This window comes from Anomalospiza imberbis, chromosome 2 (genome assembly GCF_031753505.1).
Source record: "Anomalospiza imberbis isolate Cuckoo-Finch-1a 21T00152 chromosome 2, ASM3175350v1, whole genome shotgun sequence".
NCBI lineage: Eukaryota > Metazoa > Chordata > Aves > Passeriformes > Viduidae > Anomalospiza > Anomalospiza imberbis.
In genome coordinates, this window is record NC_089682.1 from 116,924,103 (window position 1) to 116,938,163 (window position 14,061).

Here is a 14,061-nt window from a genome sequence, read left to right on the forward strand (position 1 = left end):
ATCTGAAGGCTGCTGTAGCCCAGCCCAGGCTCCTTTTCCCCCAAAGGCACTACATAGTGAACACAGTCACTGCACACAGCGGTGCACTCAGTGCTCTGCTCACTGGACAGGCAAAATGCTCACCTACAGGACTCTGATACCCACAAACCCCATCAAAACCAGGTGCTGGTAATGTGTCTCTTTTTAAATAGGTCCTCTTGAGGACATATTGCAGTCTTACGGTGCACTCGTCCCTGTTAGAGGAGGATTTAGACCATGATCTGATCCATGCATTTTCAGACTTGACTACTGTGGTGCACTTTGCTGAAGCCTGACCAAGGAAGTCCAAGGGTTCTGTCACTGGTACAGATACCATGGCCAACCTATGGAGTAGAACAGGTTAATGCAAATATGTTAGCAGCCATGTGTTCAGTGCTGTGCTGATGGCTGCTGGTCTCCAGTGAAGCAGCAAAAACATAGCAGAAACATTTTCTCACTGGGAACCAGTGGCCAAAACCAGTAATCAGAAACCAAATTCTCTGCCTGACTCTGTGTTTGTTTGTATCAGCACCTTGGGACTCCACATCCTTGTGCATCCCTTCCTCTCTGCCTGTGAAGTAGAAATGATGACTGTGACAGTTACCTTTTTAGCAAAGGACATTGGAAATCTGTGGCTGTCGTCAGTCTGAGTCTTGCACAGGCTAGAAAGCCGCTCCTTTCTCCAGGTTTCAGTGATGACTACAGTTGCAGCTACACATGGATTTATTAATAAGCAGTCTCCAGCTGTGGAACCAATTCCTGCCAGATTATCAGGCTCAACCTAGGAATTTTAACCTTTCAAGTATGTTGTTACTGACATGTATAATAATTAATCCTGTACAAAAGAGACCAATTTTCCAAGTTAAGCCCAGTTAATAAGCTTTGTTGTCAGTAATCGGGCCTGAAAGTGCCTGATGAAGTTGAAGAATGTGTTGCATAGGCAACTGTACTGTTGGATTATACAGTTGCTAGTTCAGGCCAACAGGATTCTTGCTACTAATAATGCTAAGCTGTAGTAGGGTTTAGTGCTTTAAATAGGCAGCAAAATCAATGTGTGAGTCTGGGTTCTTTTTAATACTAGAGAATTTTTACATTGCCAGAGCAATGTAAAGGATAATTGAGCTGGTGAAAAGTCACCCTGCTCTCTCTGGAATATTCTAGAGTGTCTTTCTCAAATAGATGATGCTAAAGCCAATGGAAGTGATGAAGCCATTTTTTTCTGTAAAGACATGGGCCTAAACCTAAAAAAATAATCCTAATAAAATGTTCAATGTTTATTCCACTATAAAAAGGATGCCCTAATAACTCTTGTGTATCTTTATTCCAGGTTTCACATTTCTCCTGCAAGGGCCTTACAGAAGATCCACATTTGCAGCTTCGCCAGTCAGGAAAGACCAGGTGTGGCTCATTCAAGCATTTTAAGAAGTTGTTATCTGTCAGTGGCAGGCTGTCTTGACTGCTACCTTAATGTAAGTTAACTCTAAATGGCATTTAAGCATACCAAAATGTTTAAATGAGCCCCTGTCTTGGACAAGATAAGTAATCATCCATACTGCAGTTTACATTTGAACACATCCGGCCTAATCACACTGAAAGAACCTTCATTTTCCTTCACCTTCCAAGCTCATCCTATTCAGCAGAAGCCTAGGCTTGCCCATATTGTTAAATTTATGCTATGTTTATTTTGTGCTTTTTGCTGTTATTTCAGGATTTAATCCAATGCCAGTTACTAGGATTAGTCTTGGTAGCCCTTTTTGGTCATGCTTTGTTTCCATAAGAGCTGACCTAAAGGCAAGTCACCGGCTCAGCATCAAGTACTCACGAGGATTTAAATAAATCTTATTTAAATCAGCAGGAAGGCATGCTTTTCTTAGTGCAGTGCCATTATTAGTGAAATCATCTATCTGCTTCATGACTACATTTTTGAGGCATGACTTACCACCAGAGGAGATCTCTCATGTACAAGTACCTTGATTTACAGGTCAGACATGGCACCTTTGGTATGTAATACATTTGTTAGAGTGTGATCTTCATCACCAGATTCTGTCTCTTTCTGGAACTTAAGGGAGCCTATTTAAATGTGGTTTGGGTTAAGACAAGATAGAATACTTGGTGGCCTCTACATTATTAAGAGACACTGTGGAAACAAAAACAAAACAAACAAACAAAAAAAAAGCAGGCTAATGCATTCAGGGAGGTACAGCCTCATACAGATGCAGGATTTACTAACAGCTTAAATATTATACCTATAAAGTAGCATGTGTTTCCTGGATTGTTTTGTTTTTATAACAAAGCATAAAGTGCACATCAAAAACAGCTCTTTCATAGGAAAGATTGAGGTGTGTGGAGGGACTGGGGGGACTTAGGGCTAATATCTGTAGCAAAATCATACTGACTGTAGTAGGTAAAATTAGATCCATAAGCAGCAAATGAGATATGTTCATTTGAAGATTAAGTTAACTTTTTATTTTGAGTTAGAAGCATTACCTCATGATAAGTGACTTGGAATTCTTAAATCTTTGCATATCATTACACCATTTGATTGCCCTTTAAAAAGGAGAAAAAAGTTTAGATTGAGGTAAGTAGGTCATTAGCTGAACCATCTAATTTATCTTATATTCTTCAGACATTTAGTCTGAGTTGGTAGTCTGAAAAATGAAAACAGATTTGTGAAGTGTATTAATAGCAAGGAACGAAACGTGCTGCTAGGAGGGGGCTAGAGTAGTGAAGAACTACATTTAATTATCAAATCAATGTCAATAAAAATTGAACCTAATGATTCAAAATTAATTATATGGGTCATAAAATGAGTGCAGCCAATCAGCAAATTATCATGTCAAGGTAGCAAGATAAGTAAATCCTTTAAATAAAAATCAGAAATAACAATTTCATTTTAAGTCCCAGTTATGGGTGTTTTCCATGCACCCAAAGCAGTGAAACTAAGACAATTGACTGAATCAGTGTGCAAAACAAGTATTGCAAAGTGACCTGCTACCCTGTTTTAACCCTCCCCTTTCCCCACGGCCCAAGTCAGAGAGCTGGATTCAGCTGACAGAGTCAAACTCATCAAGCAGGGGAGCCTTAAATTCACCTGCTGCATTCCCCAAGAGACAGATTATTTCCAGGCGACAAAGTTGCTGTGACCCTGCAGGTACAATGCTCATGGTTGCATCTGTGACTTAGGCTCCAGTGTGGATAAGCTGCAGGTACCCATGCACCTGCCAGTTCTGTGCCTTGACTTGAGAGGAGCTGCAAGAGTGACATTGCACAGATAGAGAGCACCAGAGCTGCTCTAGGCTCACCTAAAGAAGGAAGATTTTAGGTGGGTTTTTTTGGGTCATTGTTTCTCAAAAATTTATATTATTGAGTGGAGGCATCTGTGCTACTCTGAACTAGTACTTCTCTCAACCAGTGTTTGAGATTACACTCTGAAATATTGAAAAAACACCTAAGGACAGCATGCTAAGGAGAAGACACAATTCCTGAAGCGTCTGATACCAGTAGCGCTGCTGTAGCAAAGGCTGGGAGAGCCGTTATCTTCTGCTTGATTATCCCCAGGTTAGAAAACTGCCAGTTTTGGGGTAAGCAGAACACCTGAGGGAGCCTGAGGTGTGACTCGGGTCATGGGGGTGTGAGATTTAAACCAAACAAAAAAAAAAAAAAAAAAAAAAAAAAAAAAAAAAAAAAAAGGAGGTGGAGGCGGGTACAGAACCTGGGTCCCATTTCCTAATGAATGTATGTAGGATTAGAATGTTTTACATTAAGTGGAATAGCTTTCACAGAGACATTGCGTGCTTCAAATAATTTATAACTTGCTGTTCATGGCTGGCTCTTGGGAGGTGGCAGATGCGGTATCTTTCAGGAAGAATTTGAACATTTGTTTCCCATATCTTTATAGCTTAATAATTAACTAGGAAATGCACCGCTCTTGTGAAGGCAAGAAAAAAGTGTTTGTGCCAGAAATTCAAGGAGATGTAAGTCTAAAAGGGTTATCCTAAAATGACAGACACTGTGCTACAATCCAAACTCAGGAAGGCGAGTCTGGGAGAGGTGGGACTTCACAGCTCTTGGCACATCCTCTTGATCAAGGCCATGCAAAGGCAGGCTGTGCTCTGGCCACAGGGAGCGACTCCCCAGGGAGATCCCAGGTCCTCCTGCGTGGTGTGGCCCCTGTGCCATACCTCAGAGTGTGCTCCTCTGGGGGCATGGTCCTCATCCACGAATAATTTTGGAGCTATTTATTTGTGACTGTTTCCAGTGGAAACTAAGAGCCCATCATTTTACAGAGACTGGAGCCTATTCCATAACTTCCTTGACTCTTTAAAACAAAAAAAAAAAGGGAAAAAAAAGCCAAAGGGAAAAAAATCCCCTCACCCACAAAAAGAAGAGAGACACAGGTTGAAAATTCTTTGTGTTTTTAGGGGATATTTTTTTGCTGCCTTTCTGAATATGAGCTGTTAACTATGTTACTATGTGTCCTTGAGCTTACCATACATGTTCACATGTTACAATAGTAAAAAGAAAAAAAGAGACTAAGAACTTCCCCAGTCACCACGTAGACAGAAATAGGGATGGGAGAAAGAATAAGAGGGAGAAGCTGGATTGTTTTGAAGAACGTGACCTTTGGATTTGCAACCCTGAGGTGAGATGAATTCTTCAGTCACTGAAACTTATGTTGAAGGTTCTTGCCCTTGAAATACAGAAACATCAGGCTCACAAGACCTAGCTTTGCCTTGATTCTCTGTCTGTGGCAAATTTAATTTCCTTCAGCTTAATGTTTCCCACAATATTAGGGCACAGCCAGTGCTGTACTGCAACAACAAAAACTTGTTTTCACCTAGGTGAGAACACATGGGAGATTGTCTATTTCAAAATGCCCATTTCTGAAAGAAGTGTAGTTTAACCACTTATGGCAACCATAACCAAAAAGAACCCTGAAAATATGAGAGGTCGGGTAAATATAGAAAGTTTTAGTGACATTGCTTTCAGCCTCACTACAAAGAAAAGGCTTGAGAGTATAAGATGATTTCAATATTTAATATAACATTTGACATCTCCCAAAGTATAACTGATGGTCACCAACTAGCCTCTCCATTTATTCAGCTCACCCAAAGAGCAGTTGATGTTTTGGAATTGTGTGACCACCAGTAATTCATCAAACCTTGTGTCAAACCTTGTGATGATAGATCAACTATGGAAAGCGTTATGTTTTATCTCCAGAATTTCTTCATCTAAAAAGAGGGAGAATGATTTTACATCTTCTTGCTATGTATTCAACTTAAATTAAAGAAGGTTAACAAGATTGAATTCACCTTTACAGACAATCTCTGGCAAGTATTTTAAGATACTCAGTTACAAAGCACACAGTTAAATTAACAAGTCACCTGTTGTTATTGCAATTGGAAGTTGCCAGATTTATACTTCAACCAAAGAAAAGTGTCATTGTTTAATGCTTTATATCCATCACTGTAGTGTTTAAGAAAGTATCATGATGTGTTCTTTCAAGTCATGTTGCTCTAAATTTCAAAATCTACTCTGAGCTCAAAATGATGAAATTAAATATAAAAAGAGTAAGCCGAGCCAAGATGTGGTTTTCAAGTGTGAACTAAGTATTCTCAGAAAAAAGTACATTGGTTCAGTGGTACAAGGCACCGTCATGTAGCACAGATCCTACAGACTCTTTTCTCAGTTCCTTCAAAAATATTGTGAGTAGCCCATATCAGCTGTATTAAGCATTCCTCTCTTACCATATAATATCATAACTTCTTACAATCTTTTTTGGCCATTCAGAGCCAAACCTTTCCTCTTCTTAGGCTGTCAGCTCTTGCTGAAGGGCACTAGATCCTCTGTTCACCTTCAGGCTCTGCTCACAATAATCTTTGAGAATTACAACTATTTATTTTTTTAGTATAAGGAACAGCCATGCATTTGGAAGCATCACATCACTTAGGCAGGCATATTTCCACAGCAACACTATCTTTGTTTTAAATTGTATCCCAAGAAAAGAAGGAGGCTGCCATCCATCCACCCACTTACCAATTCCCTCTAGACATTCTGTCCTTTTATATTTTACATCATTTAACTAGTGGGCTTTCCTGGTTTGAAAAAAAACCTACCAGAGCAGTTAGCATGTACTTTGCTGCGACATCCTTATTTCCTAATTTACACATCTTCGTTGAGCACTCACTTCATTAAGGAAACCGTATCACTGAGCAGTGACCCACTGATCCAGCCACTGCAAAGAGGGCAGATTATTTTATCCTTCAGCAATGATAAACAACAGCAACACACTGAGCCTCATTCTCTTGGCTAACTCATGGTGCCGCACTGTGCCTTGCACTGGTGTTGTCTAGATGTGCTCCTGTTACAGAAGGTATTGGGTCATATCAGCTTCTGCTATTTTCATGATATTGCTGGAGTTAGAACAGGAAAATTACTTTTGGCTATGTTTTCTCCAAAGAGAAGGCGGGGAGCTCTGCTTGATTGCGCTTTTTTTTTTTTTTTAATTTTATTGTCACACCGTCGTCATTATGAGATTATCCTTAAGCCATTGCACACAGATTTCATCTTATCCAACTCATTCACACAGGAGAAATCTCTTTTCTTCAATAGAATTTTATAACTGGATAAGCAAAGTACATTATTGATTCCATGGTAAAAACAAAGCTGCTCTTAAAAAGTGTTTGATAATGGTAGTTTGATACAGAAGTTACTTCAAGACTGTCTTTCAGAGTTGCAAGGAAGAGCAGGAAATGCAGCAGCATCTCTGGTTTATGCCAAAAACTCAGCAAATTGCTAGAACTTGCCAGACTACACTGTAAAGTGAATGTGTATTTTTTTATGTAAAACCAGCAGAAACTGGATACACAATTATGTTTCTCCTGTAGAACAGAGGACATTTAAAATATTTTTCAAATGATACCCTGGATTTTGGAAATATATTTAATAAACTCTCTAGAAATTGTTTTTTGTAACTTTATTATGCCTCCTGAAGCTTCATCATGCTCTTTATTGGCTTCTTTAATGTTGTACTCATTTATCTTACTGTAAATTGTTATAGATTAATTGATTTTAACTTTACATCATTCCTCACTATTCCATTAAACACCATCTTCTTTATACAGTCTATTGCCGACAAGGAATATGATAACACTGTCAACAGAAAGAAAAAGAAAATTGGAATTGAATGCAATTAATTCTTCTGTCGCAGGACTATTCATCCAGTGAAATAAACATAACATAATCTCCAGTTCCATGTGACCTCATGATAGTCCCATACCTCTGGCCATAAATCTCTGAGGTTTACAGTGATAAACCAAATGGATTTGCCAGTTACTGCATTGTATCTTATTATAATAACAAATTATGAGATGTGGTCCCAATGTGTCATCTCTGCTAAACCTCTCTCCTGACATGTACTTAGGAGAAAGGTACCTGATATAACCATTGATGCAGCTGTCTGTTTTGGCTTTTCCTTCTTCTTTAACAATTAAGTTAGGTAAAAACCCTAAGTCCTCTGCTCACTTTTGAGTGGGATGCCTTACAACAAGCTATACTGCAGAAAAATGTCTGTCTTCTCCACTTATATGCTAGAGAGGCTCCAGCCTCCACATTTTTGTGTAGTGTGGCTGAGAGAAGCAGGGACTGCATTTGACAAAACATGAGGGATAGAGTGGTCCTCTGCCAAGTCAGAAAGTAGTTTTCTGTGTGGATAAGCTCTCCACTCTTCTTTGTCATTATTTCCCTCAAATTCTCTTTCAATTTTTTCCCTTCTGTTTTGGCTATGAAATCATTCCTTCTTTGTCTTGGAGCCTTTGAAACAAGAAGAGAGTGCAGCAGTTGCCATTGAAGACAGACAAGATGCACTCTCAAGATGCATTGCTATAAAGGGGAAGAGCAAGCTGGCCTTACTGCATTTCATGCACAATGTTGCTAGCATTGAGGGATGTTCAAGTGCACAATTATCACAGGGAAAAACTTCTCATCGTTTAAATCAACTCAAGACTGAAGTATTTTATTGAATTATGAACAGCATATAATTGATCAGCAATTTGTGAAAAATATATTCAAGAGCTATATCAACAGATAAACCTCAACATTAGACACTCACAAACTGTTACTGAACTAGAAATTTTTGAACACCCTTGTATAACTAATCCCCAAGTGCTCAAATTCTGCACAGTGAGGGACAAGTGCCTACCTCTTTCTTTAGGATAAGGGGCTCCCCACCTCCCCACCTCTCCTCTGGGGGATGTGTGTGCTCCAGCTATGTGTGATCCCCCACTGCTCCCAACACTCCCTGAACCCTCATGCCACCAAGTAAGTTCTGTTGGAGCACAGGTGCAGAAGCTGCACTACATCCACTGGGTCACTCTTCCTGGGTGCCTTCTGTGTCCCTCAATCCATATGGATGCTGCAGTGCTGGTGCTGAGCAGGGGCCCTGTCATAGTCAAATCCCACTCTGTTACAATCACCAGGACCCTACCCTCTGTTGCAAAATTTGGTGTGTCTTTTGTGCTTCTTTTCAAGTTCAGTTTGTTTCAAAAGACTTCAGTTTCCTGGTTACTGTTAAATCCTGGTGATGGTCTTCTTCCTCTATGAGCAGCACCAGCTTGGGCAAGCATCTTCTCAGCCAGTTTCTGGTGTTCCACTCACGAGCATTGTTGACATTCAACTTCCTGTCTTACCAGGCTATTTTGTTGAGGGTGGTCCACAGAAGCATTCCCCCACACAGTGTTTTGCTGTCAAGAAATACTTATGAAGAAGATAAAGTAAATGCAGATGGAGGATAAGAATTCCAAATGTCTGCATTCCTGCCACCACACTATCATTTTCCCTCGTTTGTCTTGTCTAGCTGGTGCCTCATATTATGGGAGGTCTTTTTCTATACATTTATGTCTAATGGTGTATCTAGATCCTAGACTGGAACTTTGGCCCCTGTTGGGCCTGGAAAGGGCTGAGCAACACACAGTTCCCAGAGCAGAGATCAAGCAAGCAGAATGGCTCATTCACGGGGTCCTTCCCCAAGCAGGGAGAGCTTTCTTGATTCAAGGTTTGGGCGACATGGAGCGACTAAACTCCAGAAGATAATATGTAAATAGGGTGTTAATGGACACAAATTAATTCTGCATGTATAACAAATCCCACCGTGCATCTGCAAACAGACCTTTGGGAAAGGATAACAATTAAAAAAAAACCCTCACTCAACTTTATTTGAGAAGGAGATTAAGGGCTTTTAAAATACATTCAACTGTAAAATGGTTCCTTCAAAGGAAAACCTGCCTTTTGTTTGCCTGTGATTCTTCTGGACAGCTGCTTACAGGCAGACAAGGCAGATCTTTTGCCATAGAGAAAAGATGTATGTGTTCTGTGCACAAAGAGCTCTAGGACTCAGGTGTGGAGAGAAACAGCTTCTGAGCAATTCTCAGTAGAGGCTATGGACAAGGCATCACTACTGACAGGTTTGGACCCTAATCCAAGTAGTAGAATTAGTATTAATGGCTCTTAGTTTATTGTTGGTTTACAGTCTGGTCTGATTGCTAGACCCAGGAGTGGCCATTTCCATGAAACTTACAATTCCTATATTTTCAGGCCAATAAAATGCTCTATCGGCTGAAAAGCGTTGCATTTTGCTACAGTAAAGCTTTTGTGGAGTGATATAATCTAATGAGATTAAAAAAAAAAAAAAAAATAAGCCAATGAGTGTCAAGGCATAACTGCTTCAGCCAAAGGACAGTATAAAAGTTAGCTTAAGTCTTACAGCTGAAGTCAGGAGCCAGAAGGCATACAACAGTTCATACAAATGACATTTAATATGTCAAAGAAGTAATCACTGCATTTTCAATACCAGCAATACTCTGTAAAGATATAGTTTCTTGAAACAGAATGCTTGCATATTAAGTAAGTCAAATTACTTAAGAAGAAAAATACAGATACCTTCAGCAATAACTGTGAGTGACAGTGTTTGAGTACTTACTGATTTTGAATAGCACTCAATGCAGATGTCTGACAGGATTAAGTGCTGGTAAGTATGGCCAAGGGAAGCAGAGTTTTGGGTTAAACTCTTTGCTCCTCACTCAGTGATAAGTGACACATAAGTTGGAGTGTCCAAGGCCTGAGCTCCAGTTATTTAAGCAGTGAGCTTCCCAGATGAGTTGGTTTTTGTGTATCATATTAAAGTCAGGCAGATGATGGGTCATATGATACTGAAGTGGACTAACATAGTCTGGTGATTTCTTCTCTCTGGCTGGTGGGTTTAGAGTAAGTGATCTTCAAGGAAACATGGTCAGGTAGTAAAAATGGTCTGGGATTGGCTCTCCCTGTAGTCAGTTCTTGGTGAGAAAAACATTTATTTTCAGCTACTTTCTTCTCACATAGTAATTAAGATATAGTATTTGGGTATTTGCCAGAAATCTGAGATGTATGGTATGCATGTTAATCTAAATCCTTTATTATTCAGTGTAAGGTGTCCGTAGCCTGTGGTGATCCCTCTATAAACACAAAATTATGATTTACATATAGCTATAACCAAAGAAAATTAAAGCTACAGATTAAATCATTCAGATTTAGGAGGCATGGATGAATGAGTGTCAGCATTATAATTCAGCTATTAAAATCAAATTTGTCCAGCTGGTGGTGTGAAGTATGTGTCAGCCACTCCAGCATTTGACTCAGAGACCACCTGGAAATTTATGGCAGGCCTAAGATGCCAGGAATGAATCATTCTGGACAAATCCTTGGTGAAAGCTAAACTGCAGATATTGAGTTATCCCACCAGTTGCCTAAGTGGAAGAACATACTGCTTCCCTATCCAGCTGGGGCAACACCAAATAAAATTAAGCCAACACAGAGCTCCAGGTTAAAGATCTTTTCAAATGTCTCAAAATCTAGAAATTATACTGATCCTTTATCCCACTGCTGCCAAATACAGCCCATTGCTACAGTACTGTTTCCATACAGCACAAGATGGTAGGTGCAAATTGCTCCATTTCAGAGGAATTTAAACTTCTCTGGCTGAGAGTAGCAGACATAAAATCACATTTCTCCAAAAATTAGCCAATAAGCTATCCAAAAGAATGCAAACATTCAGATTCCTGGTCTAGTTTCCTAACTTCATCATTAGCATTTGTCCTCTATTTTGATGTTCTTGGTTAACTCTTGTCTTTGAACTCCTGCCCAGTGGGACATGCTTTTCACTGATCCCCTTGAAATATTTACTTGCTGGCCTACTGAACTTTATGAATGTTGCTTTACAGCTGTAAAGTATAGCAACCCAACCACAAAAAAACCCATAAGATTGTACTTACTTGATCATATCATACTTAGTTGACATTCTGGCAACCAAATCAGCACCTTTAGCAGATGTCAGTTTTACAAAAGTGTGATATGTGTTGGTAAAGCAAAGTTTGGGCATACAGCTCTGAGTGCCGAGTAGAGCCTTGCCCATGTAAAAACAAGAATGAGACAAGCTCCCACTGTTTGGACTACTTGTCTGTGCTGGAAAGGTAAACGAGTATTAACTAAAACCACATCAAACACAGCCTTGTATTCAACATAAGTAGGCACTGTCATGTGTAACAGAAGATGAGTAATGGGAGCTGTCTGCAGGCTCTGTGGCAGGTTTGCCTAATAAATATCCTCCATTTTCTGCAGCTTTCCTCATCTTTCCAAACAGGTCGTGGGTGAGGTACTGAAAGCCCTCAGAGCAGGATAAGGCGTTGTACAAAGTACTGCTGAGCTGCAGAGGGGGAGAGGCATGAGCAAGCAGAAGCAGCTCAGATGAGCTGGGATGCACTCAAGAGCTGCTCAATCGTGATATGGTGCACTCTGTCCTTGCTGTCTGCAACAACTACTGATTTCATTGCAGAAATCATTTACGAAAAGGAAACCAGCCCTTCACCTTTTTTTGCCCGTTGACGCCAAATTCTCTTCTTATTCATTTATTAATCACTGCATGTTTTATTCTAAAATTATGGGTGTCATAATATTGCTGTTGCTAAATATATGCCAAGACTCCTTACTCACAATAAAAAATCCTTTTGTTTCTCATCAACCCCCCACTAAAGCTTCATTTTTAACTCCCTTGTGAATCACTGAGGACACTGAAAGTCACCCTATTTTTCTCTCTTCATGCATAGAAAGCCCAGGACCTTGAAGGAGGAATTTTATTTATGCAGTGAAAGTATGGCTCATTAATGTGGCTTGGTATTGATACATCAATTGCCTGCACCTTAGCTAACACTTTTGAAATGAAACATCCAGCAGCAAATAAAGTTCTGATTTAAGGAAGCTGAATGTGTTCACAGTATAACACCATCATATATTTGAAATTTTAGTTTTCAACACTTTCCCCATTCTTGTCTCATACTGCATAGCTGTGATAAAATACTATTTTCAGTTAGGAGATAAGTTGTGATTTTTTTTTAGTGGAGCTTGAATGAGTTTTTTTTTTCTTATCTTCAAGTATTAAGCCTCACTTGATGCAAATGAATAGCTCCATGGGCTTCACTGTAGGCAAAATCTGCTGAAAGAAGGCACAGAGTACACTTAGGCTACTCCCTGGTAAATGGTGAAATAAAGCAGCAGATGGTTTATTGTGCATGAGAAGGAGGAAGGAAAGGTCCAGATAGCATCCAGTATTTCATGTAAGGTAGAAGTAGATTTTACCCACACAACATGATCACATGCTACTACAAAGAAAATTTCACTCCTAAACTCAAATGTGTTTAAAAAAGTGGAAAGAGGCTACCATATAACAGGCAGAAAGCAGAAGACTGTGTTTTTATCACCAAATAGGGAAAGCCAGAGAAGCACATCCCATTACCGTGAACTATCACTAGCAATCTGGTCATAATTTAATATTATTCTCTTGTAAAAAGATAGCAAATTATTAGGATTTAAAAGGATTGGTATCTCATATGTAAATATTAAAAACATAATAGTAAATGGTGAATCTATAATGGCTCTCTAAGATCCTGTGTTTCTGCAGCATGGGAGTGATTTGGATGAAAGGTCTGTGATAAGCAGGGCAAGAGAAACACTGCTGGTGCACAATAATTTTCAGGGTTTTTTTTAATATGAAAATGTGCAATCTTTCAAAGTATCTTTACCTTCTCTCATTTTATTCTCTACCTGTGATGAGCCCAGCTCACACTTAGTGGGGCTCTGCTTTCATATTTCTGTTACTACATTGGCTTAAATAAATTACACCAAACACAAACCTGCTTCTTGCTGCCATCGAAAATAAAACACCATCCTCCTTTTATGAGCAAATTTAACAAACATAGAGAATGCTTTCACTCCAGGATTTCATGGGCTTGGGTAGAAAGCAGGGTCTCTGCAAAAAGGAGATATGGGCTTCCTGAAACGCTGCATCTTCTTGTTAATGAAAGCCTGGGCAGATTTGCTGTGAGAAACCATCATCACAAAACTTGCTGCAATCTGCTTTAGCTCCCACAGAGGATAAAAATTATACAGTCAGAGGGACTAATCTCTTTGAATTCTATCCTGTCTTGAATATCCCATTCCACTTAAGACAGTGAGAATCTGACAACTGAGTGTCTGCTCCAGCAACGTCTGACCTCTCCTGACATCTCCCCGCTCAGATTGTTGCCCCCAAAAGGCTGTGATGGGGCAAAGACAGCCATCTTTCGCAGGGGAAGAAACAAAGGGTGAACAAATGGTGCTGGGGTCACTTGCCTGCTCCTGTGCCTCTTTACGTGTTCAGGACACACAGCTGTGTAGCTGACAAAAGTCGATGAAGTCTGGCTCCCCTTTCCTTTGTGAGAAAGCAGGTGTGTCTCCACCCTGACTGTTCTGAGATGCTCCCACCAGGAACAGTCCTGCCATCATCCTTTTAGTGTGCAGCACAGCCACTGAGGGACATTGTGAGATGAGGTGGGATGCTGTGACAATAATACCTTCTGCAGCTTTTTGTGTCTCATATCCACACTGGAGCCATTTCCTCCCCAGCACATCTAACACATAGAATCATAGAATAGTTAGGGTTGGAAGGGATTATGTAGCTCCAACCCTGCTATGTTA

The 14,061-nt window shown here is 39.9% G+C and overlaps 1 long non-coding RNA gene across 1 annotated transcript; it reads left to right on the forward strand.

The window, feature by feature from the left end:
* Positions 1-211: 211 nt before the first annotated feature.
* LOC137469722 (uncharacterized) lies at positions 212-4,338 on the forward strand. The gene is made up of 2 exons (XR_010996659.1): positions 212-2,018; positions 3,917-4,338. It is a non-coding gene; the product is annotated as an uncharacterized lncRNA (long non-coding RNA).
* The last annotated feature ends 9,723 nt before the right edge of the window (positions 4,339-14,061 follow it).